The following is a 23,099-nucleotide window of genomic DNA, read 5'->3' as shown; positions in this document are numbered from 1 at the left end:
TATACATAAATAAAGGTTCATTACTGTTAGGGAGAATTTACATTTCTGTGTTTTATAAACGACCCCCCTTTGATGCAATGGTTTATGTCAGCCATTATTCTTTGCATGCCAATTTCTGTTTAGTTTAGCCAGATAGCATTATGTCATCTTTGTGAACCTCGACTGACCTTTACCCTGCACCGATGAGCCCAGCTGACCACGTGCACTGTGATTGATGGAGCAACAGCAACCAATGAAGCCCAGGTACCCCATATGGAGCTGGGATTAGTATATGTACGCAGCCAATCAATTTTGTTAGTTGGTTACCTATATGTGATGCCACTATGACCCTTGGTGACTTTTTAATGTGCTGCCCGTGTATCTGTTGGCAGAGCGCTCTCGAGCAGCAGAGTTCTTTGCTTGCATTTATTTACTTATATACATTTTGTTTCCCTTGCAATGGCTCTTCTGGTCTCATTCCCTAGTGGGGTGTGTACTTTATTCTGTCTATTGGGACACGTGTATGCTAAGGTGCCAGCATTCACGCGCTTAGCCAAATCTACGGAAATGTTAGTCCCATGCATCTGAAACCACTGGCTTAGTTGGTGATTTGAAAAATTTTCTTTTTTGCAACTTTCCCTTCATTGACCTCATGGAAGCCCAAACGTGTTGCTGTGCCTTTGTTTCTTGTCCCGACTTTTGGTGGTAAATAAAGCCTTTTGACTTTCACAGCACAGAAGGAATGCACAACTACTGACATAGGAACATAAAACAGTAAAAAAAGAAGAGTACTCTACTACTGAATGTTGGGGAGATTTTCCTAAGAGGGAGATGTGAGCTGTAGGTAAGTACAATGAATTTAGTAAACACATAGGCCCAAAGACGCTCTTACACATTTGAAGCTATAGTAAAATATACGCAATTATTTTATATAGACAAGGCAAAGTAAGATTCAGGTAAGTAAATACTATTTATACTAACCAACACAATCGACAACTTCAGCAATGGCTATTCAGGTTAGTAAACCAACAGTCGTGGAATGTACACAGTTCCATGATAAATCAATTCACTTATTAAAGTTACTCAGACACTGTACTGCTGTCAGGAGAAAGGGTGATTCAGCAGCGGCAATAGGAATATACCACTTGGTAATACTTTTTAACGATTCCCATACATTAGCAGTCCTTTCCTAACCAGTTAACAGTTCTTCAGAGTCAGTTGAGGAGGGGTGCAAAGTCATGTGCAGCAGCAGAAAAGGCAAAGTTCTTCAATTACTGGCAAGTAGGAAGCTTTAGTGGAATAAAAGAAAAGTTACCAAGGACTGTGGAAAGGACTCCCTATAGGTTCACAAGCTGTTGGGCCTGAGCAATGGGTTTGGGTGAACACCCAAACACCGTTACAGCACTCCAGTAACACAGGAGTGACAAATTGGCTTGATGTAAGTACTACCTTGTCCCTCACAATACCTTAGGAATATTGAAGAAGATATAGGTCATGTCATTTATAACGCACCTGTACACATGTGTTTCTAGGCGCGACAAGACAAGGAGGGGGAAAGAGAAGGAGGAAAAAAAACGATCTTACTAGGCCTTGTGTCATTCATTCAGATCACGCTAGTGCGTGGAAGAGGGGAGAAGTACGAAGGGGGTTGGAGGGTGAGGAGAAGTGCAGGTGACTCAATAAGTGATGCCAGAGGGTGGCACTTACGTGCAAAGAGAAGAGACTGTAGGGTTACAGATACAGACCCTCAAGTGCTGACGGAGCCCAGGCCAGAGTTCAGGGTGGAGCCATCAGGGACATTAATAGGAGAGAGGAAGAGAAAGCAGAAGCAAAAAAGAAGGTCTTGAGTTGCTTCTGAAACCAAGGTGGTTCTGCTCAAGTTTGAGAGAGACGGGGCGGCTGTTCCAGAGGAAGGCGCCAGCAGAGGAAAGATCTGCCCCCCATTCTCTGCTTAGAAAAGTATCTAACCGTCAGAGAATTGGAGGTGGATGAGCGGTGAGCTCGAGAAGGAAGATGCTTAGGAAGAGAAAGTTGCAGGTAGTGCAGGCCCAGGCCCCAGAAAGCCTTGTGGACGATACAAAGGGTCTTGAATGAGATCCTTGCACCCACAGAGAGCTAGTGCAGAGATTTCAGAGATGGAGAGATACGATCCCTGGGCTTGAGGCTAAGAACAAGCCTCGCAGTCCTGTTCTGGATGAGTTGCAGAGGGCGGAGAGTAGAGACAGGCAGATTTAGAAAGAGGCTGTTGCAATAGTCCAGCCTGGAGAGGACCAGGGATCTAGAGACAGTGAGCTTCTGGGGGAAAGTGAGAAAAGGCTGAATACCTCTGAGGAGGTGCAGCTGAAAGAGTGACTTCTTAGAGACGTTGGAGAAGTGAGTAGAGAAGGAGAGGGTGGAGTCAAAGATGAAACCAAGGTTCTTAGCCTCACAGGAAGGAGCAGGAAGAGAGCCCAGGGTGGGCAGCCAGAGCGAGAGGAGAGGAAAGGAGGGAGCAGGTGTCCAGATGAGGAGGATCTCAGTCTTGCCGTCATTAAGGCAGAGATAATTAGCAGCACACCATTTCTGAATTGGGGCCAGACAGTCTGGTATGAGAGAAGGAGCAGGGGTGGCTGAGGGGAGCCTGACAGAGAGCTGAGTGTCATCTGCATAACACTGAAAGTTAGAGCAATATGTAGCGATGCGGTGGGCCAGTGGTGCAAGGTAGTGGTTGAATAGCCAGGAAGAAAGGTTTGACCCCTGGGGAACACCACAAGTAGAGAGAGAGATCGAAGAGAGGAAATACCCCAATTGGACCTGGGAGGGTGTATTGCTCGGCCAGATTGCACGGACAGTCATTAATCACCAGTGCAATTACGGAACCAATACTTTAAACGCAGGTAGACGCAATAACTTGCAACCACACACACTCTTAGAAAATAATGAGCACTTATACGGCTATTTATTCAAAGCTTGGAAGCAACAAGTGATAACATAGAAATAAATCACAGAAGAAACGGAGAGTTCAAAAGAAAATACATCACCGTGGACGTAACCGGATCCCTCATCTCGCAAGAAGCGGCTGGAAGACCCCAATGACTGCCAGGACGAAAGCACAACAGCCCACAGGTATGCCGGACGAAAGCGCCCTCCCTCCGGCTGAGGTCTCACCTGACCGCTAAGGGGTTCCGCATATATGCACTCTTCAAAAAGGGGTGGCAATTTCTCGAACCTTCTGGCAACGCACTTGCGCATTGATGAGCAGCTGTTGGTTGCCAGCTGGGTCAACCGACAGTAACCTCAAGGAGCAAAGTGCTTCCCTCCTCTAAAAACAAGCACCATGGAAAACAGTCCCGTAACTCATAACAAGACATAACAAAGCAAGCTTTCCCAGCAGAAATATCCTTGACTGCATACCAGGTTTGGAAAGCAGGTTTTCTTCAGCATTGTGAATCTAGCTCTCAGCAAAATGAGTACAGCTTTTCACTGCGGCATGAAGTAAATATCCATCATGGCTCTGAGTGCTCCCAGAATACACTGCGCACTATTGCCATGTTTTGCTCAAGCATAACAGAGGGTCGGTCAGTGTGAGAGGTCAACCAGGGCAGTGCCTGACCAGTGATACCCAGGTTGTCACGGAGGCGATTGAGCAGGATGGCATGGTTGACCATGTCAAAAGCAGAGGATGGATCGAGGAGAATGAGGACAGAAGGAAGATTAGAGAGCAAGTCTTCACAGGTGTTCAGGAGAGCAGTTTCCGTGCTTCTGGCAGCTCTGAAGCCAGACTGGTGGTCGTGGAGACAACCAACAGATTTAGTATGTAGATTAAGCTGGGAGAAGGCTAGCTTTTACAGGAGTTTGCCAAGGGAAAGAGTGATGGAGATCGGGCGATAGTTAGAATGAGAGAAAGGATCGGCCGAGGACCTCTCAAGAAGGGGGTGGGGAAGGTTCCATTGGCAAAGGAGTGATTGCAGAAATCGGCCAAGGCTGCAGCAATGGTGTCGATGTGGTGCTTGATGGTTCTGGATGAGCAAGGGAGACCCTGCTTTGACTAGACTTTCAGAGATGCAGCTGGATTCTCTCCTATGCAACAGCGGTGGACCCAGTCTCCAGTTCCTTGGTCATGGTGCGAAAGGAGGGACTCTGGAAGGGGTGTCACAGCTACAGTCACGAGAAAGGACTCTCAGCAAGGATTTTTTTTGACTCCCACGTCGGTCTGCAGTTTTGGCCCCTTTTTACCAGCTCCAACAGTGAACGGTTACTACCCGGTCGATCCACCTCGATTCTGCAGTCCTACACTCTAGTGAGGAGACTTTGAGGAGAGGGATCTTGTCTCTGGATGTCCAAAGTTCTGTGAGGATTCATTCTAGGGATGACAAAGCACTGCAATTGGGTCGGAGGTCCCCTGGTATTGGAGGTTAGCAGCCCTAGAAGGTCACATCACGTTGGGGGATGGCTCATTCTGCAGGTCGTCTTATGGCTAGTTGGTCCCACCAGCCAAAGCGAAGGAGTCATCCTCTTCAGAGCTCCTCTGTTGATTTGAAAACAGGGTCAGGACAGCAGTGGTCTCTTTGCGGTTACTGGAAGGGTCTGCCGGCATCCCGGGTTGGCTTTGGATCGTCTGTTCCAGTGGTCGACTTGCCTTCTGCCTCAGGAACCTCACCTTTTATCAGATGTCCCAATCATTCTTCTACAAACTCTCCCTGCAGTTTACAGAAAGGGGCGGGTGGCTGTCCAATCAAGACAGCCAGCCCCCCCAGTGGGAAGTGGTTCCATTCAGGCATATCAGACACGGGATGGCAGAGTTTCAGAATCCTACCCTGCTTTCTGTCCTCGTAGACACACTGGAGCCTTGGCGGCTACACAAAGGGTTCCTGCTGAAGACAAAACTCGCATCAAGACCTCCCCCTCCCAGGATGGTAGGAGGGCTAACAAAGAACAACCACACAAGAAATGGCAAGAAAAAGAAAGAGCCACCATGTTGGAGCATAGGTAACCCTTCTGTGCATAACCACAGCTGTGAAAACAGCTTGCAGTGGCAAATTGCACAAAAGTCGGTAGAACACGATCACTGCCACCACCCATGACTATAGGGTTGTCACTGAGCAGAAAGAAGGGGGATACTAAGTACCCCATCAGCACTCCACATAAGGTGGGGTGTGCTGATCCCTCAAAAAGGAAAATCTAGTTAGGATAAAAAGCATCCATCTCTAATCAAGAAGAGTAGATTCTAAGGAAGAAAAAATACTATGTAAAGGAGAGCCCAAAGGGCTCACAGCAACACTGCACATAAGGTGTTGTGTGCTGCAAACTTGAAACACAGATGCCTCTAAAGATATAGAGGAAAGAATGACTCCATAAAATAAAGTAAAACATGTAGAACACAGTTCCCAGGATTAGAGCAGAAAAGAACGAATTAGGGGGAAAAGGGTCCCCCACATTCAGGAGCACAAGAAAAAGGTCCAGAAGTCCAGCAAAAAAGTTCTGGGAGTCTCACTAGGAGAGGGTATTAAGCATAAAACTGAAATCTCCCTGACACTGCACATGCTGTTGGAGGTAACCGCTTAGCTAGTTTGCTCACGTTCAGCAGTGCAACCTGACAGCCTAAGGTGCTTTCCTCTAGGTTCGGAGGGGGTAGTTGGGTGGTTGGGGAAAGTCCTTGGAGATTGCAGTCATTGGGGAGACCGGTGTGAGGAGAAAACAGATCGAGGTCTAAACCATCGCCTCGGACATCTGGAAACTGGCGAGTGCAGGCGGCACTCTGCTGCTTCCTCAGTGTCCGCGGGGTTTGGGGGGACTGAACCTCCATCCTCACGCCGCCTGACATTGCACCGCAAGCTGCCCATTTCATTGGAAAAGGGCTTCTGTACCCACGCATTGAACACTGTTACTCTCACCTGCGTCCCACAGAGGCGTTGATCGGAACTGGACAGCTGAGTAGGGCCGAGATGACGGACTGGACTGGCCCACCTAGCTTCGTTTGCTTGGCCCGTAGGAATATTCTTCTGTAAATGGAGAAAGGGAATTAACCACTCGTGGGGTTGAGCGTAAATCTCCCCACCCCCGCTGTTCTCCCCACAGATCACCTTTGATGTCCCCTCTTATAGTCTCACCTGATGGTTTGAAAAAATGAGCTCTCCATCCTGCATTGAGCGCAGGGGCGCGTTGATAACCAGTTGCTTCACTGGCTCAAAGGAATTGGTGAGTTCCAGAACAATATTGACTCCGAAAAGTATGTAGTTCGTAAGAGTTCACATGTCTGACTTTCACTCTTGTCCGATTTCTTGCAGTTTGCAGCTTGACCCCAGCAAAGAGTTCCTTGTGGTAGCTGACGAAGTTCAGGTAAGGATTTGGCTTATCATACACAGTTCAATAAAATAAGGCCAGAATGTAACCTGTGGCTTGTTCGCTTATTCAGGTGTGGAGAGAAAATATGAAGTTCGGGGAATAATGCCTCCGGTGGTAAAATTAGGTAAGTCTATTGTGGTGAGAAGAGTTCCCCTTGTTTGTCCCTTCGTCTCACCTTGTTGTCCTTTTGTTCCCCTTAGGGGCAGGGGTACGGCGAGGATGCAATGGAGACTGCGCCGACCCGTGAAGAGGAATAGTACCCCCGGCGGTAATCAGGTAAGTTTATGGGGGTAGTTACTATTGCCTCTGTTTATTCCCTTGGCTCACCTTTGCTGTTCTTGTGTTCCCCTTAGGTGCCAGGGCGCGGTGGGAACGTGCAGAAGGATGCAGTCAATCGTGAGGATGCTGCGAAGGCCGGTGAGTTCAGCGCAGCGCTGCAGCAGGTGAGGCAGTGCATGTAAAATGCTTCTTTCTTCCAGCTCGAAGGCGCGGTGGATCCGGAATTCAGGTAAGGATCGAAGGTTTTGCTCTTCTTCTAACCTCTTCTCCTTCTGTTCCTCCGTTTTTCTAGAAGCTGCAGACTCGAGGCGGGCGTGGCAGAAGACTGGATGCAGGTTTGCAGACACGGTGAGCGTTACGCTGCTGGATGCAGAATAACGTGAAGCGTGTGCTGCTCTTCAGGCGTGGTTTAAATAGCCTCCAAAGTAGTCCCAGGTAGGTATTCCTCCCCAGCCCCACCCGAGTAAAAAATAGTCCCTAGGTAAAATAGTCCCTTCCAAGCTTCATTTGGTTGGAGCTCTGCAGCATGGTCTGCATCAGGTAAGTTTGCAGCATGGTCTGCATCAGGTAAGTTTTAATCTATGAGCCTGGCGCCACCGCACCCAAACAGCCCCTAGCAGGGGTTTTTGGGCTTGCTCAAAATAACTTGATGCCTGCTTCCGGGGTTGCTGGACCTGGTCTGGTTCCCCGGGGGTAGGCATCATGACAGCACGCCGTTCATATCTGCGATAAATCTTCCTGACCAGCGTCAACCCCAGAACATTGTTGCTTGGAATTGGGGATTATTTCTCCTTGTCCCTAGGGGAGTTGGAATCTTTTTCCCCCTCTCACCTAGTTTTTTACTCTTTATATGGGTGACCTTTTTAAGTCTCTCCATAGTGTATGGTTGGAGTTCTAGTTTCCTAGAACGTTTGGGCTTAGGCTGGGTTTCCCCTTTGGGTTTCTCTGTTAATTTCTCTTTAATGTACTTGGTGAACTACTGTTCCCAAGTGGTGAAGAGGGATTTTCATCCCCCTTGACATTTTATATAGTGAGCCAGCACACCCCACCTTATGTGGCGTGCTGGGGGGGTGGGGGGGGGGGGGGGGAGTAGGGAATACAATGAATCCCCTTTGTTACTTACCAGTAGCATTTTCGTTACACTTGCAAGTTTACTTGAATGGCTGGTGGCAGTGGTTTTACCTTAGTGACTTTTTAGTCTGATTACCCGCAGGCTGTTAAATCAGCCGTGGTAATGCACAGAAGGGCCACCATTCGGCTAGATTGGTGGGTTCCTTTTATCGCCATTTTTATCCTTGCTGTTTCCGAGGTCTTCCCCTACCATTCTAGGCAGGAACGACCTCAGTGGAAGTTTTATCGTCGGCGGGAATCCTTTCCATCCCCCATCCCCCAGGCTCCAGAGTGTCCGAGAAGGCAGGAAGCGAGGGAGGAGCCAAAAACTCTGCAGCCTTTCTACCCCGCCTGAAAGGAACCAATCCCAGTGGAGGGCTGGTTATCCTGATTGGACAGCCAGACCACCCCTTTCTGTAAACTGCAGGGAGAGATCGCAGAAGTAGTGCTGTAGTTCCTGATAAATACTGTCAACTTGGAAGCTACTGACAAGTCGACCACTAGAGCTGAAACCGAAGAGGAAGATGAAGAAAGGACGTCAGTAGCGATTTCCAGGGACCAGAGAGCCTACTGTGTAACTGGAAACTGAGGTTACCCTTCCTTCCAATCGACCTGGGGGTCCCGAATATGACGCCTCCTACCCATGGGCTGGTGAGCCCTACTAGTCTCAAGAAGACCTACATTATGAGCCATCCCACAACATACTGTGATCTTGCTGGGCTGCAATAACAATACCCGGGGACCTCAAGCCATTGTGCGGTGCATGGTCGTCTGAAGTACAAATCCATCAGAAACTTTTGTGGCCTCCTCCTGGCTCTCCAGAGACACGATTCGAATCCCTGAAGTCCCCTCACCAGAGTACAGGACCCAGAGAGAGAAGAGAATCCGAGTGGCAACATATTCGTTCTTCCTATGGCTGCTGCAAAAAAGGCACCAAATCCACAGAGCCGCTAGAATCTGTTAATCATCCGTTGCTGGAAGCCTCCGCTGACAACCACTGCTGCAAGATCCCATCCAGTGTCCAGTTCTTTCATCTCCAGATCAAGAATCCAGGGAGCAGGTCCAGTGCTGCTGCATTCTGAAGGCATCCACTCTGAAGCTCTACCTTTCTCCTAAGGTACTGTGTGGGCCCGGGTAATACTTACCGTAAGTCTGGTGGGCATCCTGTGTGGCTGAGGGGGTGATCGTGTGGTAAGGAGTTTGCCCATACCACATGCTGGAATGCATATAGGGAGCCTACACAAAAGTCCCTGAACATTAGCTCTGAAAGTGAATACTTATTTGTTTAAGAAGATTGCCTATGGAACTTTGACTTTCCTGCAACTAAAACCAATCTCAACCTGCCTAAGGTTGGCACTTAGACCACTAGGGTCCCTTTTCTGCCTTAGAGAACTCATGCAACAGACTAGGGAAGGACTGGATAAGGAGAGGCTTCTGTCTTTAAAAGTATAACCAGTGTAATAGTACTTACTTGCTGAAAGAATGAGTGTGATAACTGTAGCTCTGTGAAAGAGCTAATGACAAAGTGTCATTACGTTTATGCTTACCTTTGTGTTGCATTACTTACTCTGAATGGCGTTTCCCCCCTTGCATAAAGTAATACAAGTTGCTAGCGTTTTATCATTGTTTAACTGAAGGAGTGTAAAAGCTTACCTGCCTTGAATAACATTGTGCTAAAGTGCACCATTGGGTGTTGCTTTCCCTGGTCTGCTTTATACAGATCTAAAACAGTCCTTTGAGTTAATACTTGTCTTAGTTGCTTGTAGCCCCTCCTAAAAGTATATAGGCCTTACTCACCTTGATTAGGTGCTGCTCTTCTAAATTTGTAACCCTGGGTTGTGCTTCACTGGATTGCTTAGGTGGTATTCTGAAATAGTTCATAAAGTTCTTACTTAACTTAGAAACAGTATGATACACTTCTTAAAAATATACTGGGTATAACTAGCTATTAGGTAGTGGATAGTTATGTACCAACAGGTCAATCACTTACCTTGAATAACCTTGTGTCATTCATATAGCGTTGTTAGGGAGAATTCTCAGAAATGTGCTAATTCCCTCCACCTTAAAGACCCCCAGCAACTTTAGTGGCTTTTGGGGACTTGATTTTTATTAAACCTGGAGAGAGTGAGACCGTTTTCCCCACTCATGTATTTTAATGTGATTTCTGAGCTTTGTGTTTCTTTTGGTTGTGGAGACTGACTAATTCCATAGGCATAATCTTTACATTGTGGCACACAGTGGCACAGGGAAGTCTTTCAGATTTCCCAAAGGTTTAAATACCTTCTCTGGGATAAACTACTGTTTCCCAGAGCAGTAAAGTGAAGTAAAATTGACTTTACTCACACGTGTAGCTTTCTAGACCTAGCACACGCCATCTTACAATAGGGTGCTGGAGGGATACTTAGTATCCCCTTTGTCTAGCTTCTCATGTAACATTTTTATGTTATCTTTTCCTCACTGAACGGCTGGTGGCAGTGGTTTCATTTTAACTACCGTTGTGTGAATTTACCGCAGGCTGGGTTCGCAGCTGTAGTAAAGCACCCAAGGGTCTTTTTTCGCCATTTCTTTGTGGAAAGATCCCTCGAGATTTACTCAGTGCGCCAAACCAGGTTTGGTCCCATTGTTTGCGTTGCCTTTGGCAGGATTCACAAGTGAAGCCCGCCTCTGGCTCCAGGGTGTCTGGGATAGGCAGGATGTTACGAACCATTCACAACGGTGGTCTTTTCTGCGTCAGTGGCGCTTTATGCCGTCTGTTCACGCCATTTCTCCCAAGATGGCGAAGCGGGATCGAATGGAAGTTCTAGATCCCTTTCCATCCATTGAGGAAACTCCGCCCGGTGCTTTGATCACGTTACTTAAACCGCCGGAAGGGAAGACTCAGCACGTTGCTACTGTTGTCGGTGGTCACGCTCCGTAAGTTTTTGCTTAGGTGAATTTCTGGTATTCGTATCCAAATTGGTTCTAAGCTTCCACCTCCTTACCTTATTGAAAACTGTCTATCTAGCCTCCATTTTTTCTCATAGACTGGCCGCTGCCCATCACCGTCACTCTATTAGGTTCAAAAGCTTGTTACTGTGGAAGTCGCCTTCAGACCTACTTACAGTCCGTAGGTTACATCGCCTCTCCATTAAATTCGCATTTCTATACACAGGAATCCCCACGCAACACTTAACTCTTATTGTTTTTCTCTCGTGCCTATTCATTAGGAATTTGCGAACTACATCTCCCATCATTCATCACGGGAACAGATCTTTAACATCCATTTTCGTAGACTGGGTAGGTGGAATCGAACCCCCTTACATTTTTCCTACAACCTGTCCTCTCTTTGTACATCACCGACCCTGTTTTTCTTCCTCTCCCAAAATCACCTCCAGTCCCGAACCTCTGAACAATGCCACTTCCAAGAAACAACATCGCCATCGGCGAACTGCAAGATAGCTTCCTGGAGAGACCCGCTCGCTGATTTGTTTCCACATTGAGGCTGCGGCAGAAGTCTTGTCAAGCTACGTTTAATTCAGCGCTCTCAAGCCACCCAGGTTTTTATTCCCCTTAACAAAGGGTTTCCCTGAAGCATCTTCCATTTTCCGAGTCGGAGGTGACTGGAGGGTGTAACAGGTGAATTCTTACTAGCCACATCTCTCTACTGAAGACAAGGTAGGAAATCTCCAGTTGTCACGTTGTGGTGAAGAGAGCCACTGAGTTACCACAGTTACAATTAGCATGAAAGTTAACACAGGAAGTGAGGGAGGTGCCTGAAACTCCCTGTGCTTAGTTTCCTAGGAGACCCAAATGCACTCTGTAGTGATTGGCCCGGCTGACTGTCTGGCAAGGACAGCCACCCTGCTGGATGACGGAAAGCTGGGCTGGAATGAGTTGGAGAGTACTGAATTAAAGGTGAGTCTTTTGGCTTGGAAGGCAGAGTCGACCACTGGATGAAGGAACCGAAGAAGAACTTGAAGAGGACGCCTGCTGCAACTCCTGGACCGTTGGTTTGCCCGGTGAAGCCCTGCTGTTGTGCTGAAACTCCAAATTCGTATCGACAGAGAAGCCCCTGCAAGAACGACTTCTCCCCTTGAGTTGGTGGGACCAATCAACTCCAAAGTAAGTTACCTGGATAAACTTCTCGGAGCTGGTTGAATTTCCATAGAGTTACTGCTTGAAACCGTATAGCCAGGGAGAGGAACACAAGATTGTGTGCTTTGCTTTAAAGCTGGCCTAGAGCTTCAGGAAGATCCTCCAGACTCCCAGGAAGCAGGACTGACCGAGCCTGAGCCCCCTCAGAGTGCGGGATCCCAGAAACAAGGAAAGTCCATCTCGACAGCCAGGAACCAAGGTGTTGCTATTTGCGGTAGACACTAGGAGCTGACACACTGAACAGCCACTGATTTGAAGATTGCCGTTTGCGAGCTGTGACCGTCCCATTGCAGGGCAGGAGTCCCCACAACTGAGGCCCAGGAACAGTGAGATCTGCAGAGCTGCACAGGAACAGAAGTCCTCTGCTGCACCTTTCCTCAATTCAAAGGTACTGTAGAAAGTCTGAGAGAACTTACCTCTTGCTGCAGAGTTGCTTGCATCTTCTACCCCTCACAAGTCTAATCAGCTTGTGGCCCTACATTTGATTTTTCCTTTCTTCAAAGACTTCTAAAACATTGTGCAAAGATGTTTCTATTTACCTACCAGAAGTGCTTCATCCTATATAAGACTTTTGCCATTGGCTTTGGCCTAGCCTGTTATCCTGAGTTGACTCTGCTGTGGGGATCCAAAAGTATTTGCTTAAGAATATTTGTGCTCTCTTGTTCTAATAACCTTTTCCTTTTACCAACTTATAAACAGTACCCTAAATGCAAACAGTAAGATATTAATGACCCCAGCATCTTAGCTATTGAAGTCACCTGAGGGTGTAGGTTGTGGGACATCCCAAAAGGGACTTTACTGATTTAGAAACTCAGTGTACAGTATTGAAGTGTATTTGTGTGTTACTATTAAATTGCGCCTTCTGAAGAAGGCTTATTCTAACTGATAGATAAATTAATAATTGTTTATACTAGAAACCTTGAGTGTAAGAGTTAATATGAATACTTGTCACTGTGAATCTCTATGTAACTCTCCTACAGCTCACATTGACCCCTCTTGAGATCAGCCTGGCTGCTCAACACGCTACCAAAACTGTGTAGTACAAGCTTATATCAAAGGTTGGGTTTCCTATACCTGTAGTCAGAGTTGTTTGTAGTTATCCCAGAGGTTACTGCATATAAACTTTGCCTAACAAGCATAATAGGGTTTTGCTTTCCCTGATTTGCTTTGTGCATTCTAAAATCGTTATTGAGTGTTCATACTTATCATTGAGTAGCTTGAGCCCCTCCAGAAAGCATACAAGTTGTTTTATTATCTCTGAACTGATTTCTAAAAAGTAATGACGATAAGACTAAGCTTATCATCATTGGAAACAAAAATAAACTCAGCAATCTCCCCCAGCTCTACAAATCTTTCATCATCAATGGCAATACCATACCGATGAGCAATGAAATAAAAACCCTTGGGGTCTACATTTCCTCTTCCCTCACATTAAACAGACAGGTCAATGCTGTGGTCTCCTCAGCTGCCTAGATGGCCAAATTTATAAGAGCCAGTCGCCCCTTTCTTTCCACAGAAAACATCACCCTGGCTAGGGCATTGATGCTGTCTAGAATTTACTATTGTTATTCCCTCTTTGCAGGAACCAACACTAGAAATATCAAAAAGCTGCAAATAGTACAAAATAACACAGTAAGAGCTGCACTAAACATCCCAAGACACAACCGTATCTCGAACACTAGAAGAAACATCCACTGACTCCCTGTCCACGACAGGATCAAATTTAAAATCCTGACGATGACGCGCACATGTACAGCTAAAAAGGCACCTAAATACCTCAGTGACCTCATCTGCGAAGTCAATTCCAATGGACCAACCAGTTCCTCCTACTCCAACCTGCTCATCACCCCTAGGTTTAGAAGGCAAAAAGCGGGGGGGGCCCAAGTTTCCCTGCACTAGCTCCTAAATTGTGGAATGCCCTCCCACACCAATTGAGAAATGACACCTGAACAGCAACATGTGACTTTATATCTTACTTTCAATCATCATTTGTTAAGTCCTGTAACCTCTCGAGTACTTGCACGTAACTCACAGGCACGACTATAAATCTGAAGCGCCAGAGTCACTCCTTAAATCTGTTAAGTCGGGTGCAGCGGTTATACACGTACCTATTCACCCTAGGGAAGGACTAGTGTACCCTGCCTCAACACTACAGTGTTCACCAACTGACGCTCTAACTATAACGGACCCTCTGTACGCACGCTGCACTGCTCTATGGTACTGCCTGCATAGTACCATTTGTATTCTTTCTGCATTCCTGTTTGAGAATCAGCTGCACTCCCTCCACACCCGACCGGTCGGCACCTTATGTACAGGGTCCACTCGGTACGGCCATAACCACACATGTACCGGCTTCCACTTAACTCCATCAGCCCTCAATTGCTATTGTCAGTATTTCATCTGTTACTTGTTCACTGTTGTATATCCCTCTTTTCTCAGATGTATACATGCCACTATTGGTCCTAATATGACCTTCACTACACCAGCCTGCACACGGTCTAGCAAGCACTAGATCTAATATACTATGATTGATGGGTTACTCACTTATGTGTACACATATTGATTGATGTGTAACTTATGCAGGATCCGTACTACGTAACTGTACTTTGGGTGAAAAGCATTGCTCAATAGAAAGTAAATCTTTCCATGCTCCAACCCTGATCTCGTATAGCGACCACCTGCACACTACTGTTACATTATACTCTTACATATGCTCAGTCATGTTGCCTCTTCACATGTGTCTACCATGATAGCGTTGTTAGACTATGCTGCTAGAATGATATATGCTCCAGGTGCACTGTACTACCTCTTGCCTAGACCAGTGCTCACTGTATTTATTTGTATTAATTCAGAGCCATTACCACTGCATACTGCATTCCTCTAAATGTTGTTATATATATTATACCTATTTGAATTAGCTTACGAAACTGTTCACCGCTTCTCCCTTTGAATGTGAATACACTAGAGCACATTGCAGTCTTCCGATCTACCTTATGATATGCCTAGATACTAGACTACGTATATTGTCCCTATTGAACTAACCTACGTTACTTTACTGCATACCACTGTCATCTTAGCCAGCCCACGCCACTGCTTACTGCTTTCACTAGAACCAACCTATGCCGTTGCATACCAAATTGATTTGCACTAACCTGGCCAACTGTACACCAAACTCATGTGAACTAGCCCATAACTCCGCGGACCTGGTCTCATTAGGCTAGCCACTGCTACTTAGGTGCACATGAATCTATTTGTTCTAACCTACGCTAATAAATAGGAGCTTGCAAAAATTAACTTACTCCTACAAGCTTCATCCGACCCTAGTGCCACATTTTCCACCATTTAGTCACCATACGTGCAGATCATGTACTTGCCAATGATCTATACTGTCCTGTTGAGGACCATCCTAAACCTAATCAGCATACTAAACCCTACCATGTCACACACTATGCCTTTAGCAGCTATAACACCTTATCGTACGACCCTCTACAACAAACTTCCAAGTCTGAATAACTTGGACACCAGACCATGCAGTATCCACCAGAGAAACCTCAAACCCCGTGCCAGACTCCCTAAAATCAACGAACCTCTAGCTAAAACCCCACACTTTCTCACAAATACTACTACTAGAACCTTGAGAGACCCAAAGCCCAATACCAAAACCTCCCTCCACAAAGTCACCAATACCCAGCACTCACACCAGCTTAACAGCCGGCCTACCCGAGACATCAACACCCACCTGAATTACCACCATAACACCCAGGTACCACTAATGGAATCTACCAAGATTAGCATAAGATGAGCCCTATTAAATGCCCGCTCCATAGTGGCCCATGCTACTGAAATAGCCGACTTGCTCCAGACAGAAAAAAAGGACTTCATCGCCATAACTGAATCCTGGCTTCATTCAGCAGCGGGCCCGGTGATCATGCTACCCATTCCCGAGGACTACAGTCTCCTCAGAATAGATTGCACTAAATCCCGAGGTGGAGGCCTTGCCATAGTTGCCAAAACCAGTCTAGCTTTGAGACTCACCACCCCACAAAACTTAAGACTCCCTCACTGCCAAGTTGACCATTTCCGACACCCAGACCCTGTCTATCCACCTCATTTACAGACCACCTGGCCCTTTAGGCTCCTTTGAAGAAGACTTAACTAATATCTATCTGACAATCTTAAAAATTCCTCACAATGCCTTCTCTTAGAAGATCTCAACCTGGGCTTTAACGACCCATTAGACCATAACGCCACGCATATCAACGACTGCCTCGAAGAATTGGCGTTCACTCAAAAAGTAATGGGTGCAACCCACACTAAAGGAAGGACCCTCGATTGGATAGCAGAGCATAACTGCCAGACTTGCATTATTTCTATGACACAGCAGCTCTGGTCTAACCACCACCTGATCTCTTTAGATGCCATGCCTCTCCTACCTGCCAAAAACATAGCCCCTGCCATTCCCACCAGAAACAAAAGAAATGTCACAGCTGGAAAACTCACTCCCCTGATTACCCCTACCTTGAATTCGCTTCCCAACCACACAGATCCTTTCACTTTGGTAGAGGAGTACAACACAATAACGTTATCTTCCTTAGACGTCATAGCACCACTGAAAATTAGAAAGAGCAAACCTAAAAAAACATGTGAATACCTGGTTCTCCCCCCACTTGAAAGAAATTAGATTACAAAAATGCAAAAGTGAACAAATTTGGAGACAAGGCCCCTCTGACACTAACAAAAACAACCTTAGTAAAATAGCCACCCTTTACAAAAAAGACATTATCTTCGCCAAACAATCCTCATACAACCTGCATATTACTCAAGCTAATTCAAGCACTAAAGAATTATTCAGAATCCTTAAAGATATAGAAACGCCCATCCAAGCCCTGGATACCTGTCTCAAGGATAAAATAGGCGCACCAGCATTCAGAGTGTCCTATCTAACAACGTAACTACCCTCCAGGCTAAGATGAACAACAAAAAAGAAACTATCCTCCTTGGCCCTAAGCCTAACAAAACTTCTGCGCCTTTGCCCCAACCCACTCCGCCACCTCCCAATCAACTCACACCCCGCTTCAACTTCAAAAAAGTATCCATCTTAGAAGTTGAAAAAGTCATCCTTGTCTTCAAACCATCCAACTACCACGGCGTCCCCTGCCCAGCCCAAATCATAAAAGACACTGTTCGCGACCTCTCCCCATTAATCTCTAAACTTATAAATGCCTCCTTCTCCACCGGTACCATACCCAATAACCTGAAACAGCCCTGGGTTCTGCCACTACTTAAAAAACAAACATGTGACCCGTCCAAATCCACAAACTACCGCCCTATCACCACAGTCCCATTTCTGCTTAAAATTCTACATAAGGTTCAACAATATTTGGAATGTAACCACCTCTTAGGAGTACGCCCGTCAGGCTTCAGACCACAACATGGAACTGAAACTGCCCTTATAGACCTTAAGGCACAAATAGACACGCTGAGAGACTATGGCAAGGCAGCACTATTGCTACTACTTGATATCTCAGCGGCGTTCGACCTAGTGGACCATAAGATCCTATGTAACCACTTGGACTCTGCCGCCCACTTCTCACAAGAAGTGATAAAATGGATCCAATCCTTCCTCGACAATAGAACAATGCACGTCTTTTCACCTATAGCAGCCGCTGACCCCATACCCATGACCTTCAGCGTGCCCCAGGGCTCCTGTGTGTCCCCTACCCTGTACAACATTTTCACAAAGCCCCTTTTTGATGATCTAGACAGCCAGGGTATCACCTATACTAATTATGCTGATACCCAGATCCTCCTCCCGTTGACGGGCGACTACAACAAGGATTTGCCCTTTGTGAATAGAGTATATCTCATCATCCAGGCATGGATAGCTTCTCATGGTCTATGCCTGAATGATGACAAAACGGAATTCCTCATTCGCGGCAATCCTGCAAAACTTAAACTAGGTCAAAACTACTCCAACTTCAAAATGGACAACAATAACATCACAGTAGCCAAGGAGGTCAAAATGCTTGGATTCTACCTAGACTCTACGATAACCTTTAAAAAATAAGTCAACTCTATGGCCTCACCCATTGCTTACACCTGTATCAGAGCAGCCAAGCCCTTCCTCTCCTCCAACAACTGCATCACCCTAGCAAGAGCCCTTGTTTTATCCAAACTGGACTACTGTAATGCCTTATATGTAGGGAGTAACAAATACATCACCAATAAGATCCAGATTCTAAAAAACAACGCCCCGAGAGCAGCCCTAAGTATTCCTAAGAAAGCCCACATCTCTGACCTTAGAAGAGCCAATAACTGGCTTTCCACAAAAGACAAAATCCTCCTCAAAACAGCTTCCCTGACACACAAATGTCTCCACTATGCCGCCCCACAATAGCCAGATTTACGAGACAACCCTCCAACCGTCCCACAAGAACTGCCAGCGCTTGGTCAAAGCAGCCCAATACTGGAACTCCCTCCCTCCGCCCCTTAGGGAAGACCTACCCAACCCACGCTTTAGGTCCAACCTCATCCATTGGATCAATGGAAATGAAGTCTGACCTCTCACTACTAGTGTACGAATGTTTGAGGAAATACAACAATATGTAATTTTGTAAAAATGTGTACATTTTGTATTGAAACTGATGTAAATATATTATATTGTAAATATATTGTTTAAGGTGTAACATGTAATGAGATGCCATCTAGTTTTGTAAACTTGTAAGCATATCCTTAGGTTCCTCACAGCGCCTAGCTGCCTCTGGGCTTTGTGCGCTTTAAACATTAATACATGTTGCAAGGAGTACCCTGGTAACAGGGTTGGTTTATTATGTGATTTCATAACTAGGTGTCACTGCATGACTGACAGGGTCTACTAACCCTGAATTACTGATTGTATTCTAAGAGTACATATAAGCTGGGTTTACTCCCCATGAATAGCCGGCTGCATTCTGAATGTGTGGTAGGTTTGATTCTCACTGAACTGCTGATTGCTATTCTAGAAAGGTCATACTTTGGGTTCTATCCCATAAGTATTGAGTTGCCTTTTATAATTGTGTTTATATATAATGTGAATGTACTTATTTACCTTGATCTACTTGTATTCAAATAAACCCATTAGTTGTACAATACATAGTGTTTCAATGTTTCTTTGGACCATATGTATGCTACAATTTCTTTGTACCAAGCTACAGTCCTCTCTCCCTAGCTGCTATGTTCATGCTACCAACCTTCTCCGGTGGTACAGCCTTATACTAAGAGTGGAGCTTGTGTACTGCCTCAGTTGTATGGTTTTTATGAAGCCCTTAATTGGACTTTAGAAAAACTGTCCTAACACACACCATGCAAGCGCAAAAGCACATACATGCTCACAAGTGCAGGAACGGCATTGAGGCGTTGGGGCAGGCGCAGCTGCCGGGCACGGCGAGCCTGCCAGAAAGAAACATACAGAGACCACAGAAAGAGCTTAGCAAGGTGTAACAGCAATTGTTGGTGTACTGTTGTGTACAACCTTTCGTGTGCTACAGGAGAGTCTTTTGCAGGTCCCTCTTCCCTATTTTTAATCCCCTGATCATTTTTCTGCATTTATGTTAGCAGTCTCCATTGCCCAGTCCACATTCACCATTATCACTACAGTTTATATTTCTGGGATGGGAATAAAATCATCAAAAATATCACAAGGCCCCCAAATTCAGGAGGCTGAAACCATCTAAAGAAACACCTGTACTAGTGCGTAGGAGCCCCAAGCAGCCCTCCATTAAATGGGCACCGAGAAGTCTGGCTGCCCGCATTGTTCAACTACTAGTGACCCAGCTCAGTCTTTCACTCCTGAAGGGGACCGCGGGCCCCAACATGGATGGCCTGCTGGCCCAATCTACTAACAGCTCCCAACCTTCAAACATTGTATTATTGTCATTGTCGCAACAACTAGTGTACATAGCGCAGGCCTCCGATGGTGCCTCAAGGGGCCAGGATGACTTACACAGACCCGTCCATTTGTGTGGCAGATGTCGGACCAGGGGCCAACGGTGGTAGGGCGCAGGGTGTCACTTTCCTCCACTGCACCACAGCCCAGTGAGCCAGCCGGCGAGCTGCCACAACACTAAGATTGCCAGATTGGGCTCTCCTGTGCAAAGAGGGCGCAGCAGGTGGGCATTGCTCCATTACTCCCACCTTGGGCTCTGTCAATAAGGGGTCTACACCATTGGCATTATCAGCTCCATCTGACAGGTCCTTGCTTGAAGCAATGGAGAGATCCATAGACCAGCTGTAGGACGAAAGATTCCTTGGCGCTCGGCCAATCTCATCAACATCAGATGCTTTCCCAGACGCAGCCATGCCAACCATAAAAGGCCTATGCTTATCCCCTATGGTATTACATACGTCCAGGCAGGACCACACATCTACTCCAGCCAATAGCCAGAGAATAGCCAGCTCCCCCTTAAGCCCAAGCTTCAAGGGGAGGCCTGTGCCACATCCAGTAGGCACGCTTGCAAATGGACATATCTGAGATCCCGTCAATAATCACAGAGGCATTGCCCCCAAGAGCCGGGCCACGATAACTCGAAGGGCACACCGGATGGGATCCACATATGAACCAGTTGCCCCACGAGAGGAATCCATGGCAACCAAGGGTGACAAACTCAAGTTTAATGGCCAAGAGAAACAAAATGACAGATGATGCATCGAGTTACATTCGATCCCTGGCCTCTGCGGCCGCTTTTTCACCAGCCATAGCGGCAAACATTAATACTGCGGATGATATCATGGCACGTATAGCACTCCTGGACACAAGAATCACAGACATCAGAGCCCAACTTGGACCACTGGTCTCCAGTAAAGCAAGTGTTAAAACGAATGAACAATCCTTACCGGAGCACTTATTGAGAATCATGGAGAAACTACAGTGCCTCTCACCTGGGGGCGTAGGTGCTAACCTACGGACCTCCTCCAGCTCAGGGTTTGCCTCAATTATTATTGCATAGTGGACTGCCATTTATTTTCCCAAATAGGCCGCTTTGCAATATTAGATAGCGTTGAAAGCCATCACTCCTCATTAATTCTGATGGAGCGCGCCTCAATTTCTGCATCAGATTCCTTAGCAACAAGCAATGGCATCAGTAAACTGAGAAAATTGGACAGGGAGAAATCTGAAGGGAGTACACATTTCGCTCCGTTGCTAGCCTTAGACACTATATCCTAGCTGATGCTCTATTAGGCTCTGGACTGGTATCCACGTATGACAAGCTTATAGAAATCATCCACCAGAGGCACGATTCCAAAAACTACCAAAAACAGGTGTATACCAACCGAGTGTTGGAGGTGCCGTAGTATGACAGTGTACGTGAATGAAGAGTGTATGAAGAGTGTAATTTTAAATTCAAGCAAGGACAGGAACACTCAATCAGGACACCCATGTGGACTAAAACAATCCTAAAAAGGATAGAATTGAGCAGCCAGGCTTATCTCAAGAGGTGAAATGTGAGCTGTAGTGGAGTTACAAAGTTTCACAATTACAGGTATTCAAATATACTTACACTCAAGGTTTCTTGCATAAACCATTAAAAATGTATTTATCAGTCAGTTATAAAGCCTTCGTTAGAAGGGAGCAATAGAATAGTAACACACAAATATACTTCAATACTGTACACTCTAATTTCTGAATCAGACAAGACACTTTTGGGATGGCCCACAGACACAACCTACACCCACAGGTGACTTCAGTAACAAGGGTGCTGGGGACCAATAATATATTACTGTTGGCATTCAGAATACTCTTCAGAAGTAAGTTAAAGGCAAAGGTTGTTAGAACACAAGAAATTACCAATATGCATAAGCTGGGCAAATACTTTCAGATATCATTTAGAAGGGTCATTCAATTCAATAAGCTAAGGCAAAGTCAATAGGCAAAAGTCTTTGCATAGGATGCAACACTTCAGGTAAGTAAATGGAAAAGTCTTTGCACAAGTTCTTAGGAGTCTTTGATAAAAAGAAGAATGAAATGTAGGGCCACAAGCTGATTAGACGTGCGAGTGGTAGAAGTTACAAGCACTTCCACAGTAAGAGGTAAGTTCTCTTAGACTTGTTTTACAGTACCTTGATAAAGCAGAAAAGATGCAGCTGATGACTTCTGTTCCTGGGCAGTTCTGCAGAGCTCACTGTTCCTGGGCCTCAGTCGTGGGGACAAGAGGGAGGACGTCGGGGGACTCCTGCACTGCACTGGCACCGTCAAAGCTGGCAACCGGTAAACTTTACTTTCAGTGGCTGTTTCGCGTTTCTGTTCCTTGTGGTACAGCAAATAGCAGTAAGCGCGGTTCCTGGCTGTCAGGGTGGACTTTCCTCACATCTGAAGTCCCGCACTCGACTGAGTGGGGCCAGGCTTGGTCGGTCCTGCTTCGTGGGGGTCTGGAGGATCTTCCAAAAGCTTTAGGTCAGCTCACAAGTAATGCACACAATCTGGTGTCCCTCTCCCTGGCTCTACGGTTTCATGCAGCAACTGAGGAAATTCAACCAGCTCCGAGATGGGTGTTCAGGTGGCTTATTTGGGAGTTGATTGGTCCCACCAACTCAAGGGGAGAAGTCATCCTTGCAGGGACTTCTCTGTCGATGCGAACTTGGCAAGTAGTCACTGCAGCAGGTCTTCACCGGGCAAAAACGGTCCAGGAGTTGCAGCAGGCGTCCTCTTCATGCTCTTCTTCAGTTCCTTCGTCCAGTGGTCGACTGCCTTCCAAGCCAAAAGACTCCTTTTATTCAGTTCTCTCCCATTCATATCAGCCTAGCTGTCACTCACTCACCCAGCAGGGTGGCTTTCCTTGCTGGACAGTCAGCCAGCCAATCACCACAAAGTGCATTTGGGTCTCCTAGGAGACTAAGCACAGGGAGTTTCAGGCACCTCCCTCACTTCCTGCCTACGCCAGACACTCTGGGATCCAGAGGCGGGTTTCACTCCTGAAGCCCGCCAAAGGCGAATGAACAAAGAGGCCAAACCAGGTTTGGTGCGCAAAGAAACTCTCTAGAAAGACCTTTCCACAAAGACCTGGCGAAAAAAGAAGACCGGGCAAAAACAAAGATGGCTGGATGCCATTTTGAAAAATATGGCTCCCCCGGTTAACATTACCGGGTCCGCGAACGGTCGCGGTAAATGCAAACCATGGTAGTTCAAAACGAAACACTGCCACCAGCCAGTCAATTGAGGAAAGGGTAACAAAAAATGTTACAGGAGCATTTAGACACAGGATACTAAGTAACCCTTAGCAGTAACTAAGATAGGGTGT

At 46.4% G+C, this 23,099-nt stretch overlaps 1 protein-coding gene across 3 annotated transcripts in view; it reads right to left on the bottom strand.

The window, feature by feature from the left end:
• Window positions 1-23,099, bottom strand: part of CC2D1A (coiled-coil and C2 domain containing 1A) — a 988,624-nt gene that overhangs the window by 446,868 nt on the left and 518,657 nt on the right. The gene's annotated exons all lie outside the window — the stretch shown is intronic.

This window comes from Ambystoma mexicanum, chromosome 3q, assembly GCF_040938575.1.
Source record: "Ambystoma mexicanum isolate Mex_15411 chromosome 3q, UKY_AmexF1_1, whole genome shotgun sequence".
NCBI lineage: Eukaryota > Metazoa > Chordata > Amphibia > Caudata > Ambystomatidae > Ambystoma > Ambystoma mexicanum.
The sequence above is the reverse complement of the archived record's forward strand: the minus strand, read 5'-3'. Positions and strand labels throughout refer to the sequence as shown.